The sequence below is a fragment of the Oncorhynchus tshawytscha genome, linkage group LG12 (genome assembly GCF_018296145.1).
Source record: "Oncorhynchus tshawytscha isolate Ot180627B linkage group LG12, Otsh_v2.0, whole genome shotgun sequence".
NCBI classification, from domain to species: domain Eukaryota; kingdom Metazoa; phylum Chordata; class Actinopteri; order Salmoniformes; family Salmonidae; genus Oncorhynchus; species Oncorhynchus tshawytscha.
Genome location: NC_056440.1, coordinates 38,096,888 through 38,114,136, shown reverse-complemented (window position 1 = coordinate 38,114,136; position 17,249 = coordinate 38,096,888).

Sequence of the window (17,249 nt, the reverse complement as noted above, 5' to 3'; positions counted from 1 at the left end):
TTCACCAAGCTCCAAGAAACATAGTTCTCAGAACGTTATGCGCTAGCTCTCTCTCTCTCTCTCTCTCTCTCTCTCTCTCTCGCTCTCTCCCTCTGAAGTCAGTGTGAAATTTAAGATGGAGAAAAGCTAAGGAAGGCAATAGCAAATCCTGGCTAGAGCTCCCAAATCCCACTCATCTCTCTCAGAAGAATTAGTTCCATCACATCAAGAGGAGGAAAATGAGGGATGGGAGGGGGAGAAGGGGTGGGTAGAGATGAGGAAGAATGGGAGAAGAGAGAATGGATGGGAAGGGACAGAAGGGGGAGGGGAGAATGGAGAAAGGAGAGAAGAGGAGGGGAAGGAAGGATAGAAATTGAGCGAGAAAAGGAAGTGCGCAGAGGACAGAGGGGGAGAGGTGAGGGGGAGGAAAGAGTCGGGAGAGAAAAGGAAGATGAGAGAAGGGGGAAGAAGAGGCGGGGGAAATAGAGAAGAGAAAGAAGATTAACGGGGAACAGGATGGTGAAATGTTGAATAAATGGGATTTGAATCACATAAAAGATGGCCTTGGAGAGGTTCCGTGGAGGAGAGAGGGAAGAGGGGGGAAGAGAGGAGAGGAGGGAGGGGAGGGGGAGAGGATGGTAAAAGGCAGGGGAGGCAGACAGGGATAGATAGGAGACTCATTTTTTCAGCAACTGCAGCTCCACACTTACGAGGTGATGGAAGAAGAGATGTATCAAAAATACAACACAAAGGTGAATAGTATTGTTTATAGCATGTCGTCAATGGCATAACAACAACTGTCATGGGATAGTTGTCGTTTAAAGCATAAACCCATCGAGCAGCCAGGACAGAATATATAGCAGGTACTTTCATAACAAAACTCATTTTTAATCCCTTATTTTTTACTGCATTCTCCCAATTCTCTGTCTCTCTCTTACACCCCCACATACAGACACATGCATGCACGCAGACACATGGATGCACGCACGCACGCACACACACACAACACACACACACACGCAACAGACATACCACAGGAGGTTGGTGGCCCTTTAATTGGGGAGGACGTGCTCGAGGTATTGGCTGGGGTGGAATAAGTGGAATGGTATCAAATACATCAAACACATGGTTTACATGTGTTTGATGCCATTCAATTCGCTCTGTTCCAGTCATTATTATGAGCTATCCTCCCTCAGCAGCCTCCACTGACACATACAGTGCAATGGATGTTATGTCTGTTAATGGCATGTTTGGATTGGAAAATGCCAGATGGGCTGGATTAGTTTTTAGTTGGGTAGGCTGGTCAAAACTGAGACACACACCAACATTTTCTTTATATAAAAATAATTCCAAGGAAAAAGTGATATTATTTATTTATTTGTAATGATATTTCACAATTGAGCCTTTGGATGATGAGTGGGTCAGCCTGGTTTTCTGATAGGCTGAGGTCCCGCAAAATGTACACCGGCCATTGCAAAGGCATAGGCCTAATAGGTCTCATGGGTAGTAGCAAATCTTTTTGGGGGACATTACATTGTTGGATGAATGCATGGCTATTATCAGTGGGTATTATATTTAGAGTTAGATATCTAGTTAATGTGTTTCGAGTTTCCAATTCCTCAGGTGTTGAACTAATTAGCCTATGATATTAGTTATTTCACAAACAGTTGTATGTAATTCAACTCCATTGAACAAAACAAAAAAATCTGAACATTTTAGAGTCCTGTTTTGCCAGTAAATGTCACGAATACCACCGAAGGTGGCTCCCCTTCCTGTTCGGGTGGCGCTCGGTGCTCGTCGTCGCCGGTCTACTAGCTGCCACCGATCCCTTTTTCCTTTTCGTTTGTTTTTGTCTAATTGTTTTCACCTGGTCCTTGTTGGGGTTTTGGGATGGGTGTTATTTAAGTTCGTTTAGCCCGCTGGTGTTTGTGCGGGCTTGTTGTTATTGTTACGTTTGTGGTTATCGTTGTCTTTTGGGTTTTCGCTGTCCGGGTTTTTGTAACTAAGGTTTTGGGTTTGTTTGCACCTGTGTTTAGGGCTTCACCCATGTTTGGACCTGTTACTTTGTTGAGGACATTAAAGCGTTTTTCCCATTTACTTTTGCTCTCTGCGTCTGACTCCACACCCATCACTCACCCAACGTTACAGTAAAATATAGCAACTATAGTCTAATTGTCAAGCTGAAATTCATAATCACTGGATTAGGTTGAATCATTCATTCCTGTGTTAGATGAAACAACTTATGTATTGAACACCCCAGTAATCTATGTATCATACTTCTTAATAAAGCACTGTGAATTACTTTATAAGATAATTATTCATGACATGGGTCCGACCAAATCGTGGGCTGTTGCCACCCACTGTAAAAGTAAGTGGCACCAGAGACACCAGGGTAAAATGAGTTGGCACAGTGATGTGGGCTGGTGTAGATAAAATGCCAGGGCCGAATTATTATCCAAGTCCGCCCCTGGGTAACAGTAATTATGTTGACAAGTTGAGAAAACGGCTTAGTGGGAAAACACACCTTAATCATCAGCTGACGATGGCGCCGGGGGTGGGGGGTGGCTACCGTCTTTTCGGCTCTTAACCAACCATGCTATTTTGTGTTTTTTTGCGTTGTTCGTAACTTGTTTTGTACATAATGTTTCTGCTCTTCTGACCGAAAAGAGCTTCTGGACATCAGAACTGCGATTACTCACCTCAAATTGGACGAAGAGTTTTTCTTCAATGAGTCGGACGGGAGGGATATACTACAGACACCCGACCAGGCCCAGATCCCCGTCATTCGCTGGAGAAGGAAAAGGAGATTTCGCGGGAAAAAGATCAGGGTGCCTTGTGAGGATCAGGCGACAAGTGGCTCATTTGCATTTACCTTCCATCCTGCTAGCTTACGTTCATCGCTGGAAAATAAATTGGATGAACTGAAAGCACATATATCCTACCAATGGGACATTAAAAAAAAATGTAATATCTTATGTTTCACCAAGTCATGGCTGAACGACGACATTAAGAACATAGCTGGCGGGTTACACACTCTACCGGTACTCTAACAGCAGCCTCTGGGAAGACACGGGGCGGGGGCCTATGCATATATGTAAACAACAGCTGGTGCACGATATCTAAGGAAGTCTCAAGGTTTTGCTCACCTGAGGTGGGGGTATCTCATGATAAGCTGTATTCCACACTATCTACCTAGAGAGTTTTCATCTGTATTTTTCATAGCTGTCTACAACCACCACAGACCGATGCTGTCACTAAAACTGCACTCAATGAGCTGTATACCTCTATAAGCAAACAGGAAAACGCTCATCCAGAGGTGGTGCTCCTGGTGGCCAGGGACTTTAATGCAGGGAAACTTAAATCAGTTTTACCTCATTCCTATCAACATGTTAATTATGCAACCAGAGGGAAAAACATTTCAAACCCCTTTTACTCCACACACACAGATGAATACAAAGCAGGATGCACCATTGGTCAGATGAAGCAGATGCTAAACTACAGGACTGTTTTGCTAGCATAGACTGGAATATGTTCCGGGATTCTTCCGATGGCATTGAGAAGTACACCACATCAGTCATTAGCTTCATCAATAAGTGCATCGAGGACGTCATCCCCACAGTGACTGTACGTACATCCCGCAACCAGAAGCCATGGAATACAAGCAACATTCACACTGAGCTAAAGGGTAGAGCTGACGCTTTCAAGTAGCGGGACTCTAACCTGGAAGCTTATAAGAAATCCCGCTATGCCCTCCAACAAACCATCAAACAGGAAAAGCGTCAATACAGGACTAAGATCGAATCGTACTACACCGGCTCTGACGCTCGTCAGATGTGGCTGGGCTTTCAAACTATTACAGACTACAAAGGGAAGCACAGCCGAGTGCTTCCCGGGGACACGAGCCTACCAGACGAGCTAAATAACTTCTATGCTCGCTTTGAGACAAGTAACGCTGAAACATGCATGAGAGCATCAGCTGTTCCGGCCGACTGTGTGATCACACTCTCCACAGCCGATGTAAGACCTTTAAACAGGTCAACATTCCCAAGGCCGCAGGGCCAGACGGAATACCAGGATGTGAACTCCGAGCATGCGCTGACCAACTGGCAAGTGTCTTCACTGACATTTTTAACCTTTCCCTGTCTGAATCTGTAATACCAACATGTTTCAAGCAGACCACCATATTCCCTGTGCCCAAGAACACTAAGGTAACCTGCCTAAATGACTACTGACCAGTAGCACTCACGTCTGTAGCCATGAAATGCTTTGAAAGGCTGGTCATCAACACCATTATCCCAGAAACCCTAGACCCCCACTCAAATTAGCATACCACACCAACAGATCCACAGATGATGCAATCTCTATTGCATTCCACACTGCCCTTTCACACCTGGACAAAAGGAAAACCTATGTGAGAATGCTATTCATTGACTACAGCTCAGTGTACAACACCATAGTGCCCTCAAAGCTCATCACTAAGCTAAGGACCCTGGGACTAAACACCTCCTTCTGAAACTGGATCCTGGACTTCCTGACAGGCCGCCCCCAGGTGGTAAGGGTAGGTAACAACACATCCGCCACGCTGATCCTTAACACGGGAGCCCCTCAGGGGTGCGTGCTCAGCCCCCTCCTCTACTCCCTCTTCACTCATGACTGCACAGCCAGGCACAACTCCAACATACATCATTAAGTTTGTTGATGGAATAACAATGGTAGGCCTCATCGCCAACAACGATGAGACAGCTTATAGGGAGGAGGTCAGAGACCTGACCATGTGGTGCAATGACAATAACCTCTCCCTCAACATTATCAAGACAAAGGACATGATTGTGGACTACAGGAAAAGGAGGACCGAGCACACCCCTATTCTCATCGACGGGGCTATAGTGGAGCAGGTTGAGAGCTTCAAGTTCCTTGGCGTCCACATCACCAACAAACTAACGTGGTCCAAGCACACCAAGACAGTCGTGAAGAGTGTCACGACAAAACCTATTCCCCCTCAGGAGACTGAAAAGATTTGGCATGAGTCCTCAGATCCTCAAAAGGTTTTACAGATGCACCGTTGCATCCTGATGGGTTACATCACTGCCTGGTATCGGAACTGCTCAGCCTCTGACCTCAAGGCACTACAGAGGGTAGTGTGTTTGGCCCAGTACATCACTGGGGCCAAGCTTCCTGCCATCCAGGTCCTATATACTAGGTGGTGTCAGAGGAAGGCCCAAAAAATGGTCCAATCAAATGGCCACCCAGACTATTTACATTGACACTCCCCCACACTGCTTCTACTCGCTGTTAATTATCTATGCATAGTCACTTTATCCCTACATACATGTGAAAATTACCGCGATGAACCTGTACCCTGTACGTTGACTCGGTACCGGTACCCCCTGTATGTAGCCTAATTACTGTTATTTTATTGTGTTACTCTTTATATTATTTTTTACTTTAGTTTATTTAGTAAATATTTTCAGAACTCTATTTCTTGAACTGTATCGTTGGGGTCTTGTAACTAAGCATTTCACATTAAAGTCTCCACCTGTTGATTTCAGCGCATGTGACAAATACAATTTGATTTGATTTAGTACACACACACACACACACACACACACACACACACACACACACACACACACACACACACACACACATTGAGAATACAAAGCTTTTAAAACAAACAACAAACAAAGAAGATAATTTAAAACTCAAAAGAGTTTATCTAATATCACACACACCCAAATTAACAACGTCCTAATTTTATTTTGCAAACAACCTTCCCACAACTTTCTGGGAATGTTGCAGGACAGTTGCTTGGCTTTGGAACATTCTTAGCAAGAATTTGACCAAACAAAGTTGCTTTTAACTATATAAAAATATATTTCTTGGTATTTCATTTTTTTAACAGAACATTTCCTAAAAGTTCAAACATGGTTACATTTAATTTCAATTTTGTTCTAGGTACGTTCTCCAGCTGGTTTGACATTGGTAATGTTCTCAAATTGTTTCTTAATGTTTTCTGAACTATGTTCTTCTGTGGCAATTTCAGTATTTCAGCATAATGTTTCCTACAGGTTTAAACATTTTTACATTTCATTTCAATTTTGTTCTAGGAACGTTCTCCAGCTGTTTGACATTGGTAATGTTCTCAAATAGTTTAGAAAACATTAAGAAACAACATTCTTCTTTGGGAATTTCAGTACTTCAGCATAACATTTCCTGCAGGTTTCCTCATGATTCTATTTAAAGTCACGTTCTTAAATTATTCAAAGAAAGTTACAAAATGAATGTTCTTCAGTGGGAATTTCAGTCCTTCAGCATAACGTTTCCTACAGGTTCTTTATGGTTCAATTTAAAGTCATGTTCTTAAATAGTTCAGAGAACATTAATGAGTGCTTGTCTCCTTTGAAATGGGGTCTCTTTGAATAGACTATGAACAGCTTTATATGCTTACAAAAACATGATATGCTAGCTCCATCCTTGCTGCGAAGTGGACTAATTCCATGGATAGAGAACAGAATATTATAGGTTTGAATCTCACTGATGCCATACCACAATAGAAAACAAATGTGTTTGCATTCCATTCAGAGGAAGTTATTTAAAAACCTCTAAATAACCTCATTTCTGTTCGTACAGCTTCTATAAAACCCCCCAGGAAAACTTTCAAGGAACCACAGTAAAACATTCTCAGAACCTCCCTGCAACCTAAAAACTTCCAAGGACTCAAATGTGGTAGGTGGGAAGTGTCCTACATACAAGTCCTTTAAATTGTGCATTTGCATACACACGAACACATACAGTGTTTTAATTTTTGAAGGTTGGGCACAGTGTGAGACACACTCACAGACAAACAAACACACACAAGTCCACAAGCATTCCAGCAGATCTGCTAGCCTGTCTACAGTACCTCCATTCCCTCACCATGTGTGTGCGACGGTGAACCTCCTCTGTTTGTGGTTGTTGTTGTTGATCATCATGCGGCGGAGCAGGCGAGGGGAGTTCCGGGGGGAGAGGCGGGGGGAGATGGAGGAGGGCGAGCGGCGGTGGCCCCGAGTCCTCTCCGGCTGCAGCAGGTTCTCTCTCAGGATCTTCACCAGGTCCTCATTCAGACCGATATGTTTGGCCATGGGGGGCACTGCCAGGGTGTCCACCCCTACGCCAACTGCCACCCCAACCCCCATGCCAGCCTGCTGGGCCATGCCCAACCTGGGTATACCACCACCAGAAACAGTTGAACGACTGTATTCGACAGCCAGTCAACCAGGAGGACCGTATGCGACAGTAACAGTCTGGAACAGCTAGTGACCGTCCACAGCAGTCCGCGAAGATGTCTGCAGTTAAACAACGTGCCAAATCTCCAATCCAAAACCCCACGGGAGAGGCATTGGAAACTCTCTACTCTAGTCCTCTTTTCTTATTTATTTTTTACTGAACAAAGAATTCAGAATTCACCACAAAAAGAAAAATAGAAAATGAAAGAATACTCTTGTTCTCTTTCCGTCTCTCTCTTTCTCCAGCTGATGGATGGATGCGTATGTTCAGGTCTGTTCTGTTCTTCTGCTGGAGAGGACTGAGAGATGTTGCTGTGAAGGTGTGACAAAGAGAGAGAAGGGATGGAGCGAAGGAGGAGAGTGAAAGGGGGTTCCGTCTTTCCCAGCTCTTTAATGTGCTGTTACCCAGCCGGGCACGGCACAGACATGTAAGCCAGTGAGGTGCAACCTAGTCCAATGCAGCCCAGTCCGGTCATGCACAGCAAAGCTCTGTAGAACAGTTTGGTACAGCCAAGCCCAGGAAAATGCAGACCTATTCCAGTGCAGTAACCCAGTCCAGTCCAGTTTGGTGTTGTGCAGTCCTGTCGCAGTCCAGCCTTGTAAGCCAGTACAGTAGAATCCAGTGCAACAGCCCAGTCCAGCGCAGCCCTACCCTGCCTCTCCTCTGGTGCCTAGCAGAGCCTAGTGTAGACTGCAGGCTGTCTGTGTGCTAATGATCCTCTGGAGCAACGCTGAGCGTCAGAGCCCAGTACAGCACTGCCACAGTTATAGCTCTCCTCTCCTCTAATCCACGCTATGGTTGCCTAGGAAATTCGGCTCCGACGCAGTGGGAGGATGTGTATGTGAATGTGTGTGTAAGACAAAGAGTAGGCTATACGTAATGATCAGAACAAGGTTGTGTGTGTGTTGGAGAGTGTGTGTGGACAATGATCAGGGAAGAGAAAGCAGATTGAGTGATGGAGTGATAGAAAGACAGGGAGAAAGAAAGACAAAGAGTAAGTATCTGTTAAGATGAGATGAGACATGGTTGTGTGACAGGGCAAGGCTGGGTGTGGACAGTATGCATATGTATGGGTACAGTATATGCACATGAGTGAAAATGCATGCTTGTGTGTGTGTGTGTGTGTGTGTGTGTGTGTGTGTGTGTGTGTGTGTGTGTGTGTGTGTGTGTGTGTGTGTGTGTGTGTGTGTGTGTGTGTGTGTGTGTGTGTGTGTGTGTGTGTGTGTGTGTATGTAAACAGAGAAATGAGAGTGAAGGGCGTAGGTTACTCCTGGATCACTTGTCAGGTAGTGCAGCAGACAGCACTAAAAGCACCCACTAGTTATTGAGTAACCATCAGCCCACTAGAAGCAGGACACACATTAGTTATTGAGTAACCCTCAGCCCACTAGAAGCAGGACACACATTAGTTATTGAGTAACCCTCAGCCCACTAGAAGCAGGACACACATTAGTTATTGAGTAACCCTCAGCCCACTAGAAGCAGGACACACATTAGTTATTGAGTAACCCTCAGCCCACTAGAAGCAGGACACACATTAGTTATTGAGTAACCCTCAGGACAGGACACATTAGTTATTGAGTAACACCTCAGCCCACTAGAAGCTGGACACACATTAGGACCCTCAGCCTACATTAGTTATTGAGTAACCCTCAGCCCACTAGAAGCAGGACACACATTAGTTATTGAGTAACCCTCAGCCCACTAGAAGCAGGACACACATTAGTTATTGAGTAACCCTCAGCCCACTAGAAGCAGGACACACATTAGTTATTGAGTAACCCTCAGCCCACTAGAAGCAGGACACACATTAGTTATTGAGTAACCCTCAGCCCACTAGAAGCAGGACACACATTAGTTATTGAATAACCCTCAGCCCACTAGAAGCAGGACACACATTAGTTATTGAGTAACCCTCAGCCCACTAGAAGCAGGACACACATTAGTTATTGAATAACCCTCAGCCCACTAGAAGCAGGACACACATTAACCCTCAGCCCACTAGAAGCAGGACACACATTAGTTATTGAGTAACCCTCAGCCCACTAGAAGCAGGACACACATTAGTTATTGAATAACCCTCAGCCCACTAGAAGCAGGACACACATTAGTTATTGAGTAACCCTCAGCCCACTAGAAGCAGGACACACATTAGTTATTGAATAACCCTCAGCCCACTAGAAGCAGGACACACATTAGTTATTGAGTAACCCTCAGCCCACTAGAAGCAGGACACACATTAGTTATTGAGTAACCCTCAGCCCACTAGAAGCAGGACACACATTAGTTATTGAGTAACCCTCAGCCCACTAGAAGCAGGACACACATTAGTTATTGAATAACCCTCAGCCCACTAGAAGCAGGACACACATTAGTTATTGAGTAACCCTCAGCCCACTAGAAGCAGGACACACATTAGTTATTGAGTAACCCTCAGCCCACTAGAAGCAGGACACACATTAGTTATTGAGTAACCCTCAGCCCACTAGAAGCAGGACACACATTAGTGGATCAGGACAGGGTACGGCCGTGTTAGGTGCTTCACCAGGTGGATGTGTAATAATGAATTTGATTTCATCTGCCCTAACCTTTGACAAAGGGGAGAAGACAAGGAGAGGAATCCTCTTCAGACTTGAGATGCACCCTTGTACTGAGCCGCTCACCATTAAAGAGGAGCTGATGTCATCTCTCATCTAGTTCCGAGAAAAAAGCCATCCCCCTTCCCAACATCTCTCATCTCTCACTTCTGTTGTTCAGATAGTGTCAGACTGATCAGATTCTCTCCTTCTATCCTTTAAACCGCTCCACTAATGTTTTTTTTCTTCCCTTACCTCCGTGACTTTTATCTCTGATATTCAGGCATTTTGACTGCCTAGCGATAAAGCAATGTCATTTTTCAAATAGCGGCCATTGAACATGTGAGGCTCTAATGGTGTTAAACTGTATAATGTATACCTTAGACATCACAGTATCTAGTGAAAAAGGAAGGCTCCTTTTTCCGCTGATCAACATGTATAGCCTACTTGGATATCTAGCGATGGCTCAAAGCGATCAGCTATTCATATGTTCCTCCATTGTGTTCTTCCATACTCCTGTAGAAGCAGTTTATCATCCATTGAGAGTGGAGAGAACATCATTGGTGAGACTAAGGACTGAAGAGGCCAGCATATAAATCCATTTCGCTGACCCCATCTCTACCCAGCAATATTGAGCTTGATCCCTCTGTTGTCCACAAGCCATTCTGTAAGAGCAGACCCGTATCTAGTCTAAAGATAACAGAGTAAAGCCTCAGAGTAGGAACACTGGCATTTACAAAGTCTTACAGCAACCACTTCGACCTGGGGAAGAAGAGACAATAGCCATAGCTGGATTCATCTTTAATCTTGCGACTGAGACTAGATGCCGTGAGAATCATGAGTATACTAATGTCTTGTGAGAAGAAGAAAAATAATATCCGCACCCTTTAGATGCTCAAAGCATTTCATGCAGCATCTTTTCAACCACATCTCTTGGAGCATCTACTGTACACACACAGTATGCACCCTCTGATCTGCCTCTTCTCTGGGTACTTACAGTGGGTAAGCAGCCTCCTCATGTCCATCCTCCTCTTACAGGCTATGTACAGATAGAAACGACTCGGGGAAAGGCAGATGAACTCAGAATGACACAGGAAATTACACAATCACTTTCAGTCCAGAGCACCTGTGGCGCATCACCGACTGAGTTTTATGCAGATAAGGGCAGTTCATTATAAAGGTCAGAATTAGCAAGGCAGTATAGACTACATATAGGAGTTCAATTATGATAGCAGACTGAAATGTTAAAACGTCTTGTGTAGTCAGTACTGTACACTCATCCACTGTCTCCATCTCCTCCTCCTCCTTCTAATTATGATAACCCCATAATCATCACTATCATCAACATCATTGTCCTCAGCATAGCAACCATTATCATAACCATTGTCACCATCCATCCATCCACCATCATAATCATCACCATCGTCATCATCATTGTCACCATCGCCATCGTCATCATCAGTCACCATCACCTTCATCATCATTATCATCATCCTCCTCAGCACTGTAACTCAGGTTTGCAGGTGCCTGTGAGAGTCTTTACAGGCACCACCTTTGGGCCAAACAGTGTCACTACAACAGACCAACAGAAATCACAACTGGGAAAGTGTTTTAATGCTACAGTGTTAAAATGGGAGCAATTGTAACATTTTAAATTTCTCCAACAGAAACGAGATAGAGTGATTAAGAGTGATTACTCACACAGTATTGCCCATTTAGGTTCTCTCCCTGCTTGAAAAGTTACAGCCAAATATCTCACTATTTTTCTTACTACCATCCTGAGCATTATTGTCCAAGAATTCAAACTAGCATAATTTTTATCACTTTATGTTGGCTAAACACTGACATGATTGACATGTGTCACTATTGTTGTCATGGCTTCTGGGTTGAGGGCAATTGTAACTGCGTTAAATTGTAATTAGCCTTGTTGTCCTGTAGAGTGTCAAACAAGTTGTAAACAGATATCATTTGGGCACCATCAGACTATTCAGATGATGTGAGAGGAACTGAATGGCCATGCACAAACATGGGTGTTACTGTAAATAGGTACAATGGTTAGGTACATAAACATACATGTATATTTCTTGCCAAATCATTACATATGTCTATGATAATATGATAACTTAAAAAAACATGAATGTTTATGAATTAAGTTAATTTAGTTGGTTTATTTGTACATGTTAAATTTGACCCCAGCTACTTTTACAATTCCCCTGGCATGAGGGCAAACATAACGTCTGGACTTTTCAGACGAAAATCAATATTGTGATCCGATTGTCTTATATACAGACCTATAAATGGTATGAATGATTAGGAGACCGATGTAAGTTTCTAATATAAAAAAAATGACTGGCCTAGTTTGGGTGGTCTTTGAGCAATATATTTAAAGACAAAAACTTTTACAATTGCCCCAGGTCTACCCTAGTTTGTCAGTCAGCTAGGTAGCAGTTGTATTCAATGACCCTTCCTCACTCACACTGTAAATTATTATTAAGTAACTAGTTCCACAGACTTTTTTTTTGTTTACTCAACTTTTCGGTCGAAGTGTTAACTGAACTAAAACAAATTAGTTGGCCCAAACTTAGCTTGTGAAAAAGTAGTAAAAAATGAAATCAACTTAAAATGATGTGTTTGCTCAACGTGATGTGTTTGCTCTCATACAGTATGTTCATTCAACTATTAATTATTGTCTGGGCATTTTACCTAAAAGAAGGCCGTGGAACTATAGTAGTTCCACAGTTGCGTTGAATGAAGACCGACAGCAATAGGGGGAGGGGAAAGTGGTAGGTAACATGTTCCAAGTTATGATATTTCCCAGTAAATGCTAAGAAAAGAATGGGTACACAAACCAGGTATTTAAAAAGTTCAACCCTTACAAAAAAATATTTCCTTTTTGAAACTACAGTGAAAATGCAGTAAATGCTGTCGACTGTGGTATTTTGGACGGAGTAATTGCAGAATAACTGCAGTGTACTGCAGTCTAACTGCAGTTACACTGCAAAATTACTGAAGTAAAAAATATATATTTTGGACACAGTATTTTCAGCATACTGCAGTTATACTGCACTATGACTGCAATAATGTTTTGTAAGAGAAAGCCTTGATTGAATATTTGCGATGCGCAATTCAGTCATCATGGAAGAGTCTTCCTTTAAAAATGGACAATTCCTCTAAGCTCTTTGGTCCTTGAAAAGTAATTGAAGTTATGAATTTCTACTGCTTCAATATAACTATTCTGTGATTGAATTTATGATCAGTTTTTAATGTAGGCACTTTCGTTTGTTTCCTGCTGTTTCAGTTGAAGGGTGTTGCGGTAGTGAGCAAGAAAACATCAGATGTTGGCTTCAACTTGGTTTTCCATACAAAGCGTTCCATTACAAAGGCAACTCAGTTTTTGGTGGCTTTCTCATTTTAAAACATGTTAAACCAGTTAGCCTGGAGCCAGGCGCATCTCCCAGCTAGCAAACGAAATTACTCCAGCTACAATACCTCTTTTTCCAACTGGCCTGGGCCCTTTGTCGACACGGAGCCCCGCCGATCCATCACGACTGGTCTGCCGATGTAATTCCATCCGTTGTGCCCTCAACCGACCTTTGCCTGACGTCGGTGAAGACGCTTCTACTAGACCCGGCCTGCTAACTTATTTTAACGCTGTATCTCCCGCTTGCTAGCGTAGTAACGCCTACCTAGCGGCTTCCCTGTTTCATCTATTGCTGTTCACTGGACCCTATGATCACTTGGCTATATATCTGATGCCTCCTGGACTGTTCATTAATCACGGTACTCCATTTTGTCTATTTTGTTTATCTGTCGGCCCCAGCCTCGAACCTAGGCCCTGTGTGTAGTTAACTGACCCTCTCTGCCCATTCATCGCCATTTTACCTGTTATTGTTGTCTTAGCTGATTTGATGTTGTTGTCTTATCCGTTGTTGTCTTAGCTAGCTCTCCCAATCAACACCTGTGATTTCTTTATGCCTCGCTTTATGTCTCTCTCCAATGTCAATATGCCTTGCATACTGTTGTTTACAATAGTTATCATTGTTTTAGTTTATTGCGGAGCTCCTAGTCCCACTCAAAATGCCTCAGATACCTCTTTTGTCCCACCTCCCACACATGCGGTGACCTCAGCCAGCATAATTAGTGCGTCCAGAGATGTAACCTCTCTTATCGTCACTCAATGCCTAGCTCCACTTTACCCGCACCCTACCATAAGCGTCTGTAAATTATGCCCTGAATCTATCCTTACTACGCACAGAAATCTGCTCCTTTTATTCTCTGTCCCCAACGCACTAGACGACCAGTTTTGATAGCTTTTAGCCATACCCTCATCCTTCTCCTCCTCTGTTCCTCGGGTGATGTAGAGGTTAACCCAGGCCCTCTGCGTCACCAGGCGCTCTCATTTGTTTACTTCTGTAATCGTTAAAGCCCTGGTTTCATGCATGTTAACATCAGAAGCCTCCTCCCTAAGTGTGTTTTACTTGCTGCTTTAGCAGACTCTGCCAACATTGATGTCCTTGCCGTGTCGGAATTCTGGCTTAGGAAGGCCACCAAAAATTCTGAGATTTCCATCCCCAAATACAACATTTTCCATCAAGATAGAACTGCCAAATGGGGAGGAGTTGCAATCTACTACAGAGATTGCTTGCAAAGCATACTTTTAAAAAACTTTTTGCCCAAACAGTTCGAGCTTCTAATTTTAAAAATGTATCTCTCCAGAATAGAGGTCGACCGATTATGACTTTTCAACGCCGATACCGATACCGATTAATCGCCTGATTTTTGTATTTATTTATTTGTAATAATGACAATTACAACAATACTGAGTGAACACTTATTTTAACTTAATATAATACATCAATAAAAATCAATTTAGCCTCAAATAAATAATGAAACATGTTCAATTTGGTTTAAATAATGCAAAAACAAAGTGTTGGAGAAGTAAAAGTGCAATATGCGCCATGTAAAAAAGCTAACGTTTGAGTTCCTTCCTCAGAACATGAGAACATATGAAAGTTGGTGGTTCCTTTTAACATGAGACTTCAATATTCCAAGGTACGAGGTTTTAGGTTGCAGTTAATACAGTATTTATAGGACTATTTTTCTCTATACCATTTGCATTTCATATATGTTTGACTATTGGATGTTCTTATAGGCACTATAGTATTGACAGTGTAACAGTATAGCTTCCGTCCCTCTCCTCGCCCCTACCTGGGCTCTAACCAGTAACACATCGACAACAGCCACAATCGAAGCAGCGTTACCCATCGATTCACAAAAGCCGCGGGGAATAACTACTCCAAGTCTCAGAGCGAGTGACGTTTGAAACGCTATTAGCACGCACCCCGCTAACTAGCTAGCCATTTCACATCCGTTACACCAGCTATTAGGCTGATAGGCTTGAAGTCATAAACAGCGTTGTGCTTGCGAAGAGCTGCTGGCAAAACGCACGAAAGTGCTGTTTGAATGAATGCTTGTGAGCCTGCTGCTGCCTACCATCGCTCAGTCAGACTGCTATATCAAATCATACACTTAACACACAGAAATACGAGCCTTTGGTCATTAATATGGTCGAATCTGGAAACTATCATTTCGAAAACAAAACTTTTATTATTTCAGTGAAATACGGAGCCGTTTGGTATTTTATAGGGTGGCATCCCTAAGTCTAAATATTCTTGTTACATTGCACAACCTTCAATGTTATGTTATAATTACGTAAAATTCTGGCAAATTAGTTTGCAATGAGCCAGGGTGCCCAAACTGTTGCATATACCCTGACTCTGCGTGCAATGAACGCAAGAGAAGTGACACAATTTCACCTGGTTAATATTGCCTACTAACCTGGATTTCCTTTAGCAAAATATGCAGGTTTAAAAATATATACTTCTGTGTATTGATTTTAAGAAAAGCATTGGTGTTTATGGTTAGGTACAGTCGTCCAACGATTGTGCTTTTTTCGCAAATGCGCTTTTGTTAAATCATCCCCCAGTGTTGCATCGATTATATGCAATGCAGGACACGCTAGATAAACTAGTAATATCATCAACCATGTGTAGTTATAACTAGTGATTATGATTGATTGATTGTTTTTTATAAGATACATTTAATGCTAGCTAGCAACTTAACTTGGCTTCTACTGCATTCGCGTAACAGGCAGGCTCCTCGTGGAGTGCAATGACAGGCAGGTGGTTAGAGCGTTGGACTAGTTAACTGTAAGGTTGCAAGATTGGATCCCCCGAGCTGACAAGGTGAAAATCTGTCGTTCTGCCCATGAACAAGGCAGTTGACCCACCGTTCCTAGGCCGTCATTGACAATATGTGTCCTTAAATGACTTGCCTAGTTACATAAAGGTATATATAAAAAAATATATATGCAAAATCGGCGCCCAAAAATACAGATTTCCGATTGTTATGAAAACTTGAAATCATCCCTAATTAATCGGCCATTTTGATTAATCGGTCGACCTCTACTCCAGAAACAAGTGTATCACTGTTGCCACCTGATATAGACCCTCTCAGCTCCCAACTGTGCCCCGGACACCAGTGTTTCATTTCCATATTGTAATTACTTCGCCACCATGGCCTATTTATTGCCATAACTCCCTTATTTTACCTTATTTGCACTCACTGTATATAGACTTTGTTTTCTTTTTTGTCTACTGTATTATTGACTGTATGTTTTGTTCATTCCATGTGTAACTCTGTGATGTTGTATGTGTCGAACTGCTATGCTTTATCTTGGCCAGGTCGCAATTGCAAATGAGAACTTCTTCTTCTTAACCAGCTTACCTGGTTAAATAAAGGTGATTTTAATTTTATTTTAATTACATAAAAAATATGTGAACTGATTGCCCCCCATCCATCTTCAGAGTTCGTTCTGTTAGGTGACATAAACTGGGATATGCTTAACACCCCGGCCATCCTACAATCTAAACTAGATGCCCTCAATCTCACACAAACTTTCAAGGAACCCACCAGGTACAACCCTAAATCTGTAAACATTGGCACCCTCATAGATATTATCCTGACCAACTTGCCCTCCAAATACACCTCTGCTGTTTTCAATCAGGATCTCAGCAATCACTGCCTCATTGCATGCATCCGCTATGGGTCCGCGGTCAAGCGACCACCCCTCATCACTGTCAAACGCTCCCTAAAACACCTCTGCGAGCAGGCCTTTCTAATCGACCTGGCCCGGGTATACTGGAAGGATATTGACCTCATCCCGTCAGTTGAGGATGCATGGTCGTTTTTTAAAAGTAATTTCCTCATCATCTTAAATAAGCATGCCCCTTTCAAAAAAAAATTAGAACTAAGAACAGATATAGCCCTTGGTTCACTCCAGACCTGACTGCCCTTGACCAGTACAAAAACATCCTTTGGTGGACTGCACTAGCATTGAATAGTCCCGGGATATGCAACTTTTCAGGG